The sequence below is a fragment of the Fukomys damarensis genome, unplaced genomic scaffold (assembly GCF_012274545.1).
Source record: "Fukomys damarensis isolate Sample0158 unplaced genomic scaffold, DMR_v1.0_HiC HiC_scaffold_1, whole genome shotgun sequence".
In the NCBI taxonomy this organism is placed as follows: Eukaryota; Metazoa; Chordata; class Mammalia; order Rodentia; family Bathyergidae; genus Fukomys; species Fukomys damarensis.
In genome coordinates this window covers 20,641,605-20,656,789 of record NW_022900913.1, presented here as the reverse complement: position 1 = coordinate 20,656,789, position 15,185 = coordinate 20,641,605, and the positions used below count along the sequence as shown (strand labels likewise).

Here is a 15,185-nt window from a genome sequence, read left to right as displayed (position 1 = left end):
TTTTGGAAAGATACCCAGCAGAGGGATGGCTGGGTCAAATGGAACCTCTAGTCCCAAGTCTTTGAGGTATCTCCATATTGATTTCCATAGTGATTGCACCAGTCTGCACTCCCACCAACAATGGAGAAGGGTTCCTTTCTCCCCATAACCCCGCCAAGATTTGTTATTGGTTGATTTCTTGATAGCAGCCATTCTTTGTGGAGTGAGGTAGAATCGCAGTGTTGTTTTCCTCTGCATCTCTCGAATGACCAGTGATGTGGAACAAAAAATGTCCATATATTTACTTTCTGCCTTTACTCCTTAGTCTGAGAAATGTCTGTTCATTTCAGATGCCCATTTTTGAATTGTGAGACCCTTAATCTTCTTTAAAAATTAATTTTATTGGTACATTTCATGTATACAATAGAATAGCATTCATTGTTGGAAATTTGTACCTTTGCATAATTAATCTTGGTTCTTACTTTTTCCCATTCCCCTGCCCTCCCTCCCTATCTATCAAGACTTTGTTTCCATTTTTTTCATTTTCTCATTGAATACTACATTAACCAATCCATTTCTACATTAATTCCATTCCCTTCTTTCCTTTCCCCTACCGCTCTCATCTCCCCTTCCCCTTCATTCCTTCCCTTTCTATTTCTTATGATCTATTATACCTTTTAATCCTTATTTACACTTTCAGTTGCTCACACTAGAGAAACTATATGATGCTTACACATGTGTCCTATTTATATTTCACTTAATCTCAAAGTCTCAAACTGCATCCATTTTCTTGCAAATGACTCATTTAGGCTTCTTTACATCAGAAGTGCAACATTTTCTTCATCCATTCATCTACTGATGGACATATAAGTCAATTTCAAGATTTAATCATTAGGAGCTGTGCTTCATGTATCATTTAATTTGAAATGACACAACTTGTTTAGACATTGGATTCAGATCTAGAATTCTCAGGGATATGATTAAAAAGTACAAGGGCTCAATACCAAGTAAATAAAAATTTGCCTTTCTTTCAAAAATCAAGAAACATTGAGCTTCTTTACATTTTTCTATCTGAATTTCTAACATTGTCTCTCCATGTCTCCAAAATTTCTCCCAGAAGGATTTTAGGCACAATCTTTTTGAATCTTAAAAATATGCATACTTAAAATGAAGATGAAGTTGTTTCATAGATGAACTTATTTTTTACTTAAAACTATTAGATTAGGAGAAATTTGTGTGGCTCTTCATATAAATTACCTTCTAAGGTGCATAAAACTAAATCTTTAGATTCTTTAAAATAACACTTGGAGAGCTCAAAGTCCATAAACAGCTAAACTTTACATATGGATCAACAGCATGTGGATTTTTAAGTGCAATGGCAAAGTGCATCTTTGCCAATATGTCTGAACATGACATATTCTTGTGAGTACCATTATTAAATTTTTTCTACAAATCTTATGATGGTTTTTGTTCATATTGTGAAAATGTTTGCTGATAGTGCATTTCATCAAAATATAATCTCCTTCATCTTCCTTCCTGTCCTCACTGAAATCTTATGTATTCATTTATATCATATGTGGTAGAAATGAATTGTTAATTTATGAACAAAATTATTAGTGCATGTCTGCTCTGGAAAATTCAAAGTAAAGCTTGTTAATAGTAGGAACATCATGCTGGTACTGTCTGCTAGAAATTTATTGAGATACTAAGGTATTCATCTCTGAAGGTGGTTGTAATTAAGCAGAGAACAATTATTCAAAACCACCGATTATTCATATTAAAATAAGTGAAAATGCCAAAGGATAGATTATCTCACTAATGATTATATACCATTAAAGCACATATTTTAATATGTATTGTTTACACAGCCTTTATTTACCCACCTCAGTACTGATGATGATTATGATGATGTCTCATTAATGATTTGGTACTATACTATAATCAGGAGATAAAGAAATAGTGAATGTTCTGAGTCACACTGTTGACTCAGATGACCCTTGTGTGCTTAATAAGCAGAATCATTAGAAAAGACAGCTATGAAGAGTAATGATTTTATTTGCAAAAGTTTTTGTGTCAAATGTTTGACAGGGTGCATGATCATAATATTATGTAGTAGAATTCTGGGAATTCAAGAAATCTGGGAATTTAAATAGATGTTCAAGAAAACAAAGCTTATATTTCAGAAGTTATACTTCATTATAGCAGCTTCTTAAAGGGCAAACACAAAAAGGTGTGTTCTTCGGCAGGTTTGTAAACATAGTTTATTTTATTTAGCATACCTCTAATGTCCAGGGTTAGTGTCTAAGTATCAGAAAAAAAAATTGCTTTGGTGAATACGTAAAGAAAACCTTAATAGTAAACTGTACTTATGTCATGACAATAAATGCATTCCCCACAGAAAAGAAACCATAGATAGCAAGAGGTATAAGGGATTTCATTAAAGCTTGATTTTAGGAGATTAGCTTTGATACATTTTTACCACTTACATTATTTCTTGAAACAAAGAAAAGATGTGTCCTGGCAAACATCAATTGTAAGAGCATGATTATTTAAAAGAAAATAATAAACACCTTCTCTGTAGCAGTCACTGGGTTTATAACAGAAACATGACAGACCTCTTTTCATCTCTATAGTTTTGTAGCTCTAATTAAATTTAGGTATTTTAAAATTTAAAGTGCTTTAAAAATAAATGCAATACGTGTGCAGTGATCGTAAAGCTAAAGCTAACGTTGAAATTGCTGAATTAGTCCGCGTTTCGCTGTACTTTCCACTGCATCCTAGCAAGGACTGACTGAGCACACGGATTTCCTTCAACTCTTGGTCCATTATTTCTCCTACAAAATTGGATCATAATTCTATATTAACCTCTTGTGATAGGATAAGGATAATTAATTTTTATTGTAAAACTTATTAAATTCATGGGCTCTTGTTTATTGAAAAATCCTTAAGGGAGTTGGGTGCCTGAGAGTGGCAGAGGGACATAAAAATAAAAGGATGAAACAGAGAAGGTCTTTGTAAGAACCAACAGTAATTACATTTCGTGAACTAGAAGTATAATTGGTTCAACTCTCTGAAAATATATTATTTAATAACTTGCCCTATAAATCTATACTTGTATGAAAATTGATATATTTTATGTATGCAGTATAAACATATATAGCATATGTATATCTCCAATAAATTATATTGATGGCAATTTTACTAGACCATCTTCAACATATTTTAATCAGGTTCATTTTTTTATCTTATCATATACATAGTTGTTACAAGTATTTCTAAACTCTTACAACAATATCAATTCTCAAAGATCATGCTGATTAATTTAAACTGCAACATTGTGGTCACTTTATGAGTACTAGAGACATCCATTGCCCCTGAGCAAATGCCCAATATTCAAGATCCCTGGAAGCCAAACTCACATAGCTTTTACCTACCTCTCTGGAGGTGAGACATCTGACCCTTATAGGGAAATGCTCTATGAGATGTTTGGTCAGATAGGTTAGGTGGGGAATGTTACAAAGTCTCAAAACGTGCTGGGTACTTTAAAGGAGTTTTAAGCATAAATTAACAGTACTTGACTGGTTTTTACGTGTAAAGAAGGGAGAATTTGGTGGATACATATTCTTTTTAAAATTTTTTTATTGAGTTTATTGGTACATTTTAGGTATACAGTTCAGTTACATTCATCATTGGGATCTTGTACCTTTACATGGCAGGTGGTCTTGGTTCTCATTTTTCCCCTTGTCCCTGCCCTCCCTTCACTCCCTCCTCCCCTCGCCATTTACAAACACTTTATTTCCATTTTTTCATTTTCTCATATTTTCCCTTATTACCATTCCCCTACCCTTCCCATTTTCCCTACACCTTTAGCCCCTTTCTTTCTATTTCACATTGTCAATTATATCATTAGGATATCTTATATACTATTATAGCTTATCACACCAGAGAAACCATTTGGTATTTACACATGTGTGACTTATTTATTTCAATTAGGAGTATATCCTCAATATGTATCCATTTCCTATGAATGAATCTAATTTCTCATTCTTTATGGCTGAGTAGCAGTCCATTTCATAGAAAAACCATACTATTATTTTCTATTCAGTAGAAATATTGAACTAAACAATGACACAATAACCAAAACAGCAATGACCCCTTCGAGATGTCCATGACCTTAGCTTTACCTTGCTGAATTACAGCTGTTGAGGAAGCTTATTTGATTTTTGTGTTTATGAAGAGAAAGATAGACTATGTCTTCATTGATGCCTGGGTAAATGATACTACTTTTCAAGCTGGTTATTGTATTCTCCCTCATAGCCTAAATTGAGAAATGTGTTTTAAATTGAGAAATGTGTCTCACTGATCTAAAATTCACTTTTTGTGTACATGAATGAGATAGGGCTAATAACACCATTAATGGATTTTGAGAACACTATATGATTTAGGCTATGAGTCATTAATAAAGTACTATATTTGTAGCAGTAATCCAAATCTTAAAATTCTGATGAGCTGAACACATAAAAGGCAATGTAAATTTTTATCTCACAATATTTGCTCATCACCGGTCTGGTGCTAAAATGGCAGGAGCATCCGTGTTTTCTGCATTATGTGAGCTATCTTGGGAAATCTTGATAGTTGGAAAAGCAGAGGGAATACAACAGTAAAGATAATGTACAAGTTAAGAAACCCTCTTCTCAGTATTAATATATGGCATCCACTCAAACTTCAGTGACCAAATAGCCAGTCCTCCAGTACGAATGTGTTTACTAAAGGTTCACACTTGATCTTAGCCAAAAGGCAGAGAAGCGATTTCTATGGGTTCATGCACTGGAAGGTTGCTGTCTAGTGTCATATGTTGGGAGATGGTAGAACCTTTGAGAGGTGGGACTAGTGAGAGTTAATGAGGTCATTAAAAATCAATAACCTAACCCTCTCAAAAAATATTAATGGATTCCTCACAGAACCATTGTTGCTTGCAATGACAGTGTGTGTTGTAAAAGTTGTGAGCCTACTCACCTATCCCTCTGGTTGTCTTGCCATGTGATTTCCACCACAATTGCCTCCACCCATTTTTCTTTCTTTGGCACTAGGGATACATAGAGGCCATTGTTTTCCTGACAAAGCTTACAGTCTCCACTATTTTGTGATGACAAAAAGTGTGCCAGGGTAGCCACATATAACATCAAAACATTAATGCAGCATTATTTTATATGCTGGGAATAGTGATACATGCAGCTTAATAGAAGAAGTGATAAATATCAAGGAGATGGCTTTGAACATTAAAATATGAATACATGTAACAAAAAGTATACTGTAATGTAAACCAAGATTGGTAATTTTTGTATATTTCAGATAAATGAAAAATAATTTGTGAAAATAAAAAATTGACACTTTAAATATTGAGAGTTCATTTGAGCATACAGTAATTTACAGATAAAGCTCTACCAGGCTTACATCAATTGGTCTCTACCAAGAATAAGAGAATGTAACTTTTTAAAACTGTTTATGGAAGTGTGGGAAAGAAAATAATTCGATTGATTAAAGTAGAACATAGGCTTAAAATTCCTAGTAAAGATTAATTGGCAGTGTTTGCCTGATTAACCTTGTTTCATTTCCATAGAATCTACTTATTTACATTGAGCTTAATTTTGAATGTCTCACTTGAGAACCCAGGGTGCCTGAATAGCCTCAATTTAATGGCCCCAGAATTAATTATTTTAACCAACAAATGATTACCACAAACTGTGAAGCACCTCGAATAGCTCTTGGCCTATGCTTAATATATGCTACTTATAACAGTAATAAATGGCTATTATGTTATTATTATTGTTTCCCTGTTTATTTTGCCCTCCTACAGATTTTAATAATAATATGTCATACATTATATATGACTTTATTCATTTGCCGACAGACTTTACAATGGAAAGAAAAACTGGATTTTTAATGCTAGTGTTTGTCATCAAGATATTAGGGCAATATTCTTTGTCAGTGTACTGTGTGTCCAATAGGGATTTGCAAAGTTAAACATACGAATTTATTTTTCCATTAAAATACTTTCCAACTTTAATAAGAGTATTCTTTACGTTTGAAACCTAGTAAAGTTAGCATGGTCATTTTTCGTACTTTTTGTCTGTTTAGACTTTATTTGGCCAGTACACTTAAGTAATCTCTAGACCTATTATGGAGTTTCCAAATGGCACACAGACTCATGTTACGCTGGAGGCTGTGTAGCACTCATTGAAGACCTTACCATGGCGATTGCTACAGTAACATTTCAATTGTCATCAGTACCAAAAAAATCTTCACTATTGATCTTCCAAAGCTTATATTGCAGTATAGCTCAAGAATTCAAATGGAATTTTTCTCATGTTTTCATTCATGTAAGATGGAGATCAGGAAAAAGTATCTGCCTATTTGTTTAAAACATAATGTTTTTCTTAGATAAACATTTAAATAAAATATTCTTAACTTAGTTATGAACCTATTTTAAAGTTATAAAAGTTACCACATAGCGGTCCTTTTACATTTAATGATATAGCTCCTATTCTACATGTAATCCAACATAATGAACAAATATTTTGTCCTTTTTTTGTCCATCTACATATATTTTTGAGAATCTCCTTTTTGCTTGATAGAAAAATGAATATATTGCATGTATAGGTCTGAAATGCTTTAAGGAAAAGAGAGAGCCACAATAATTTTTAAATATTTTTAGACCTTACAAGAGAATTAACAATAGCACCATGAATTGTACTATTGCAACTAATTCTATTTGACATATTAGGGAAAAATTTAAGCAGATAAAGAGATTAATACTATGACAAATATTATATATGTAGCAATGTGTAGAGATTTCTAAATGCTACATCTTTTTATTAACTCTGTCCTCAGTATTATGGATTTGGTGCTGATGCAGTATAGACAAAGAATTTCTTACCTCAATCTTGTAAAGGCTAGGAATGTTATAAATGGATAATAAATATTTACATTTAACTAGTACTATAACAAAGCATGACAGGCTGGGCATCTTAAAACAAATGTGTTTGCTAGCCATCCTGGAGACCCAGAGTCTGAAATTAAAGCAAATGGTGGGGTCATAGTTTCTCTAAAGGTTGTAGTGAAGTTTGCTGCTTTGTCTTTTCTATCCCGTGGTAGTTTGGCTTGTGGCACAATCGCTGCCTCCTTCTCTATGTGACCATTTTCTCCCTGTGTCTGTGTGTATCTTTGTTTCTTCTCCTAAGTATACCAGCAATATTGGATTAGTGTCCACCTGACTTCAGAAACATCTCATCTTAGCATAATTACATTTTCAAAAACCTTATGTACAAGTAAGGTGAATTCACAAGTGCCATGAGGTAAGATTTTTTTGGGCACATAGCTCAGCCCACAAGAATTAGCCTATGTTCTTGAAGTAATCTTTAGAAATGTTAACCAAAGACTTCTTGCTTTCTCTTACCTAAACATGGCATAAGGGTCTTAGAGCATAGCTCAGTGATAAAGTGATTACTTAGAATGTTTCAGAGCCTGGCTTTGAATTCCAGAACCACAAAAACAAACAAAAAATACCCACAACAAACTTTTATAGACTTAATTGTACATCTCCCCCTCCTCTGAGTTTGCAAACAAATATTATCCTTCTTAATTACTAAAAATGCTATTGGGTCTTATCTCTGTGGGAAGCTGAGGAGTCATGGACTTCTCCACATTCCGTCTTCTCTGGGGAATCATGGGAGAGAGGTGATGAAGTCATGATAACAAATTTTGCTACAACCTCCCAGCAAGCCCATGATGTTCACACAGACCTAACAAGAACAAAATTCTCTTGTAAATGCACTGTGATTTTGAATCATATGTTACCACAGCATAATTTAGCCTACTGTGATTAGTTCAGAAATATTTACCAGAAAAACAAAATTTGTAACAACAGCATAAGGCCTAGCTGTCTGACAGAGGAGAAGCCTTGTCAGAGTCAGAATCTTAAGAAGTTGGAAATTGAGTTAAGGCAGAGGTGTGATAATATACAAAAATATAACTTTAAAAAAAATTTTGAAGGCAGATCCTGGATTTAATGCATTTGTAGTACTAGGGGAAAAAGTGGGAAGGCAGGATATTGCTAGATTGGGTTTGTCCCTATAGTGTTATTTTAAAGGGAGAATAACAGAGTGATCATTTCAGAGGTCTTTTGCTGGACGGCTGCCCAGAAAGTAAGGGGATGTAGAAGTACCATTCCTGAGGGACTGACAGGGTAGGGAGTGAGGCAACATTTTTGGACAGTCTTGTAAAAGATAGAAATAATAATGCTTTTGTCTGTAATTGCATATTTCACTCAAGATGAGCACAGACACCACAGGCTTCCACTCATATGAGATGTCAAAAGTAATCAAATTCATAGAAGTAGAGTGGTGGCTCCAAGAGAGTAGAGGGAGCAAGATAAGGGTATAAATGCTACTCAGTAATGTAAATGTTCAGTTATGCAAGATAAAAATGAGCTACAGATTTGCTGTCAACATTGTAATTACAATTAACAATAATCTGCAAGGCATTTAATAATTATTGAGGATAGATCTTACGTGTGTGACTTTTTTAATCACAATAAAAATACAAACAATATGCTTGTGTGAAAATGGATTCAAATTGTATTCAAAGGAATGGCAGTTACACCTTATTTTAAACTTCAGTGTATTGTAATGTCTCATGTAAGTATGATAAAGGACTTTGTTAAGGGATCAGTTCACAGTAAATTCTCTTAATTTGAGCAAAAATCTCTCATGTTGAATCTATGGCTCATTCAGTGAAGTTCAACGAACCCAAGAGACCCATAATTAAATAGGCACGGCAAGGCTTTAGGAGCAGTACTAAAAAACACAGAAAATCTTAGAAGTGTACTTAAAAGTCGCAGTCTCTATGTATGACTCTTCATACATGAAATTGATTGGAGTTGAAGGAAAAAGCCATTAGGTTTTAAGAGAATTGTTTTGCCAAAGAAATCAAGAGGTCAGATAAAAAACTGTGCCTGAGTCTCATTGTGGTTAAAGTCACTGAACCATCAGTTTTCACATCTACTAAGCTGATGGAACATCAGTTCATATCTCACAGAGCATGGGCATGCTATTTTCTGTCTTCTTCAGAAGTAGTGAATGAAATTAATAAAAATAAAAGAATTCTGAAAGATGAAAGATTTCCAAAATAATTACAGCTGTAAACAGAGGAGCCTGTTTCAGGAGGTAGAATTAAAGAATTATTTCTCTGTATAGGCTAATTCTCCATTCCCCTAGCAGGTTTTCAAAATTGCTATGGTAACAAGAGGTACACAGAAAGGTCGATCGATGGATAGTAAATACAGTTAAATAAGAAAAAGAAGTTCTCGAAAGCTACTGCTGGGTAGTGTCACTGTGATCATGACAGTGCACTATGTTTTTAAATATCTACATCAAAGAATTTTGAAAGTTCTCAACATAAACAGGACGTGAATTTGAAAAGATCGACAATGTTTGACATAACTTTAAACTTACACAGACATCTTTGCAATATCAGATATTACACCAGAAATATGGGCAGTATTTATGTATCACTTAAAATTAAATTTAAACAATATAAGAAAGAACTCCGCATGGCTTCCCTCATGATTTCTCTTTGTCTTATGCTGTGTGCATGTATGTTTATTGTATGTCAACTCTTGCATTCCGGAGCAGACAGCTACACTATTATTTATTTAATAAATCTCTCCAGCATGAAAGCCTTCCTTTATGAAAGCTACTGATACCTATCTATCCCTCACTGCTTCCATACTGAGATCCCACTGACTCGATGTACAAATGATCAAATCCCTCAACATGCACTTGACTACAAGCCTAACTGTAATTTATGAGTTGCATTGCTTGAGTCCATTTTATCATAAGAAAGAAACAGCCTCATTCTATAATCAGGGTTGAGTTGTGTTATGATTGTGTCTAGATGTCCTCTCAAAGCCTCATGCAGTCTTAAGTGGGGCTTCTTCAAAGGTGGCTCAAACTAAAATGTGTGATTGATTCATGATGCAATGCTAGGACTAAAGGTAGTTGATTACTAAATCAGTCGAGTGATTGGTTTGGCACAGCCCTAATCCTGGCAGCCTTGAGACAATATAAGAAACAGAAAAAAGCTCGTCAGGTCCCTTCCTCCCTTGTTGCTTTTGCAATCTTCTGCTGCCATGAACTATTGCCCCTCGACCATGAGCCACCCTACCTTGGAGCCGGCTGAATATGGATTGAAATCTCCATGAACTGTGAATTAAATAAGCCTTTTCTTCTTTAACTTTGAGGGTCAGGTATTTTGTCTCAGCAATGAGATAAAAAATGACTGACGTGTTGTTAGGGTCAGCAATCCTATTTACCAACTACATTGTAATATCTGAGGGCGTGCATGGTAGAAAGGTACTTATTTATTTTTATTAAAACATATTTGCAGTACATAATGATTATATCCATCTTAAGGAGTTGGTACATCTACATAACACAACTTAATTTTTTCCATTCCTTCTCTTAGCTCCCTTCCTTTTTGAATATCCATCTTTTATTGTACTCTTTATATTTTGTCGCTTTCTTATATGAGAAACTTTCATATTTACTGTGTATCTGATTTATTGCATCTGTTATCTTCTAGGTGCATCAACTTCTCTGCCAGTAAAAAAGGATAAACTTGAGTCATTTGTAGGAAAACAAAAGGCATGTTTGACCAATTTCTTTGAAGTTAGACAAAGCAACTTGATTTACTCAATGAAAAATTTGTGGAATGGATGGACACCAATTCTGATTAAAGGTCTTGTAAGACTGAGGACAAATTGCAAATTACTACCTCGGTAGATTTGGGATTAAATTTTTGCAATGGCATTACAAAAACTGGGCTCTAATATCCTGAGTCTTAAAGTTTTGAACTGGTTTAATAAATACAATCTACCTGATCACAACAGCATCTACTCCATCATCTTATCCACACTCACTATAGACTAGTATGAATGTGCTATCCCTTCAAAATAGTTAATTAAATAGTTTATAGTGAATCTCAAATTTTATTTATAATCGCCTGGTAAATAGTGTTTTATTGCCCTCTAATAGAATATGACTTCCTTATCCAATCAATAGTTCCACTTTGAAGAAAAAGATGACTATAATTATATATTATGGATCCATCATATGTCCTACTCTTTCTGTACACATTTTTATTTAATCATTTAACTCTTTATAAGATGAGCTTATGACTCTCATTCGGTATATAACGAAAACGTGTTAAGAGTGTGACAAGCACAGAGTATTAACCGCATTCCCACACTCAAGATTTACTATTCATTCGACTCTTCTATTCCGCATCTACATTATAAAAAGTCTATAAGTTTCATAATTTAAATTCATTAATATTCTAATTTTTTCTAGAGATTTTTGTAATCCATGTGTTTAAACTGAGACTACATAAATATTTCCATTAGTCTGTAAATGAAATTGGGTAAAGGTCCTAATTATGACTGTAAGTTTCAATCATTACTATTAGAAGTATCTAAGATTCTATCATTAGCAGTATTAATATCATTGTAAGCAACTTGTATATTCATTACTTTTTCGAAATTATGACTGTGATTATATCTGCTGCTTGATCTTATTATTAAGATCACATTTATTAAGAGGCACATGTATTACTAACCACAATGAAAAATATTTTATAGCTACATTTTAGTGAAATTGTGTTTTATATACTATATTTCTTATATTTTAATTTGGATATTAAAACATTCCATGAACAGATTGACAAAACATTTCATTAAAACAAAAACATTGCAATTCCTTTTATAAATTCCTGATAACCTCTTGAATATGTGATTAACATATTGCTTAATATCTGTAGCTCTGTTGTGGAAATTATTATGTGTTTGCATATTTGTTTCATAATTCTCTGTCCCATAGCTTCCTCCTCTCTCCTTGATATTATTATAACTTTATCCACCCACCACCCATCCCCATTTTCCTCTGTCTGCCCTCCTGCTGTCTACTGCTAACTCCAGAGATAAGTTCAGTTGAACTCAGTACAGCAATACAGTCTTAAACAGGGCCAGTATTTAACACTGACTCTTTTCCTGAATGAGCCGTCCTTAGTGTAGACTCTGACTCATATGAGATACTCATTGATTTGTATCTGACCGACGCTGATGTTCACTTCTGACGCTGAAAGCTCACATGAAACCACAGGCTGAAAATTCATTTATAACTTTCTCCACTGTTTAGAAGTTAGGCATATAAATTTATTTTTTTCTTTCATTTTCTCAGTAGATTAAATATTATTTAGTCAATTATTTGTAACAACTATTTTTTCAGAGATATATCATACTCTCTCTTCTTATGTATATAAATAATTTTGTTAGAATGTAAGCTCTGTTAGAATACAATTTTGTTACAAGTCTGGTGCTGTGTCCATCTAGAAAAAAAAATCTCTCTGGGCTGGGGATTTAGCTCAGTGGTTCTGCCACCTGCCTTGCAAGTGCAAGAACCCGAGTTCAACCCCAGGTTAAAAAAAAAATGAAATAGAAAAATCCCTCAAAATTGAGTAGCCATTTCATACATAGATACACTGATAGATGATAGATAGATTTTAAATTATTTCCTAACATGATAAAATATTCCATAGTTCTTGGCATGATTTATTTACATTTTTATTTATTTAGATATTTAGTTCGTTTTCAGCTTTCCCCTAGTATTTCCATCAAGGAACTGTCAGAAAACAGATGACAAACACAAATCAAATATTTGGGAAGGGTTCAATATAGAATATAGATATGGCTAAGGAAACCAACTAGAGACGGTGCCATCACAGATATGTTTATGCCATCACAAGCAGGAACTTGTTACCCATTCTGCATCTGAAAAGACACAGGCTTGGGGCAGCTGCTGCTTCAGAAAAGCGTCCTGCTGTGGTCCCTCAGGGCCATCTGAAAAAAGCCATGATTTCCATACCTCGAAAGGCAACCAGGACTTTTTCCTAAGGGCTACATGGAGGAAAACTGGCTGCCCTCTCCTCCTACCTTTTTCCTCCTTCCATGATTCCTGCCGGAGTAACACCCAGGCCCAGGGAGCCCATAGGCTCAGTTCTTGGAGATTTAGCTCCAGAAGTACTAAACAAAGCAAAGAACTTAAGGATCACGTGCAGAAACGAAAGGGACATCTAATAAATTTACATGCAGCAGAAACACTGAGCTAAATCCCCGGCCCTCAAGTAACTAATTTCTTACGGAACTTTACTAGAATTTAAATTACTTCGTCAAACACTGTATTCAATTAAAAAAATATTGGTACATTTTAGATACATAATACAGTTATGTTCATCATTGGTATCTTGTACCTTTATAGGAGAGATCTTGTTTCTTATTTTTCCCCATTCCCCTAGCCTCCCTTCTCCCCTCCACCCTTTCCTATTTACTAATATTTGTTTCCATTTTTTTCTCTTCCCTTTTTACCTTTCCCCCACCACTCCCATTTGCCCAATACCTTTAGACCTTTTCTTCCTATGAGAAAAATCTCAATTATACATTTTGACACTTATTTACACTTTTAGTTTATCACACGGGAGAAACTGTATGGTATTTACACGTGTGCCCTATTAATTTTACCTGAGTATGTCCTCAATATGCATCCACTTAGCTATAAATGTTTCTAGTACTCAACCATAAAGGAGAAACTAGAGACATTTGTAATCAATTTTTAAATGTTTTATGCATATTAGAAAATCACATTGAAGAAAATTTTGAAGCTTTATTTTCAATATTAATAATATTCAAATAAGTATTTTTATCTAATCTTTTATACCAATCACTAGGTCTATCATTTCTTATCAACACTAAATTGCTTCATTTTGGTCATCACTTTAGGTAAAATATTTTGCCAAATATCAAATCCTGTAGCTTCAAACTTTAATTTTAAAATTTGTATTTTCGTGCCTTCAATTTAGTTGTATCGTTATATTTCAAGTATAATTTCAACTACTTTTAACTGTGAAATGTACTGATACAACTCAATATTATGAGCCCAATTCTAACAATTATAGATTCCAGACCAGATTACCCAAATGTACATTTTACTGACAATTTCTACTTGAATGGTAAATTAATATCTGAGCTATAATCTCCATTTAGATATCAAATAGGACATATAGAGGATAATAATTAAAAATCAAGAGCTTCACTTTCTACCCACACACAACCTGAGCACCTCTACAGTCTCTCTATAGTAAATGGTAGCTCTAATCCACTGTTCAAGACAATCTTAAATTTATCCCTAGGCATACACTGCTATTAATCTTAATTATCTTTTCTAAAAATAAATATCAGGTTTATTTCAATTACCTTCTACTGCTTCCTTTCTTGTGTGGTGAAGTCTATTCTTCCTATAGAATAAACAGTTAACATTTGTTATATTAGTTGCGTCGTGATCCTACTGTGCCACATCCTACTTAGTCACACCTAATTTGAATTATCTTGGGGATATAAATAGCTGATGACTTTAAGGATTGTGGAAGCCTGCTGCCTCATTGACCTCCTTATCTATCCAATATATCTCCTCATTCACACACTCGCTTTGTTTTCTCTGTGACATAAAAATCTGCCATAAACATTCCCCACCTCCTCAGAACCAACTATTCTTACTTTGCTGGTTCTTATCAATGGAATACTGTGCCTAATAAAATCCTAACAATTTGCATATTATCCCTCTTCAACTTTCTGCTCAAATCTCACTATAACCAAGAAGCCACAATATTGCAAATAGAGACAACCCCATATATAATTTAAAATTCCACTTCTCACCTTGTTTTATGTTTCTTAAGAGAACTTTTTTGAATAATTTTACATTTACAAACAATTGACAAATCTGTACCTAATACTCCAAAACCTGTCACCCTTCTTGGCCTATAATTAACATTTTACATTTGTAGGACCCATTTTTTCCTATTAGCATCCTATACTGACATAGTATTATTATTAACCAAAGCCTACACTTTATTCAAACTTTTTGATTCATACTAATATGTCTTTTGTATCCAGGATTCCATCCAAGGTATCTTATTTCATTTAGTAGCACTCCTGTTGGTAAGGCAGTTAGACCTATCTTATTTTTGATGACCTTAAGTGTTGAGGAGTACTGGTCAGAATCTTTATAGGATGCTCATCCAGTAGAATTTATCAGTTTTTC

The 15,185-nt window shown here is 33.8% G+C and overlaps 1 protein-coding gene and 1 pseudogene across 1 annotated transcript in view; one reads left to right on the top strand and one right to left on the bottom strand.

The window, feature by feature from the left end:
- LOC104862083 overlaps window positions 1-2,805 on the bottom strand; it is a 4,590-nt pseudogene extending 1,785 nt beyond the window's left edge.
- Cdh9 (cadherin 9) overlaps window positions 1-15,185 on the top strand; it is a 143,363-nt gene that overhangs the window by 20,063 nt on the left and 108,115 nt on the right. The gene's annotated exons all lie outside the window — the stretch shown is intronic.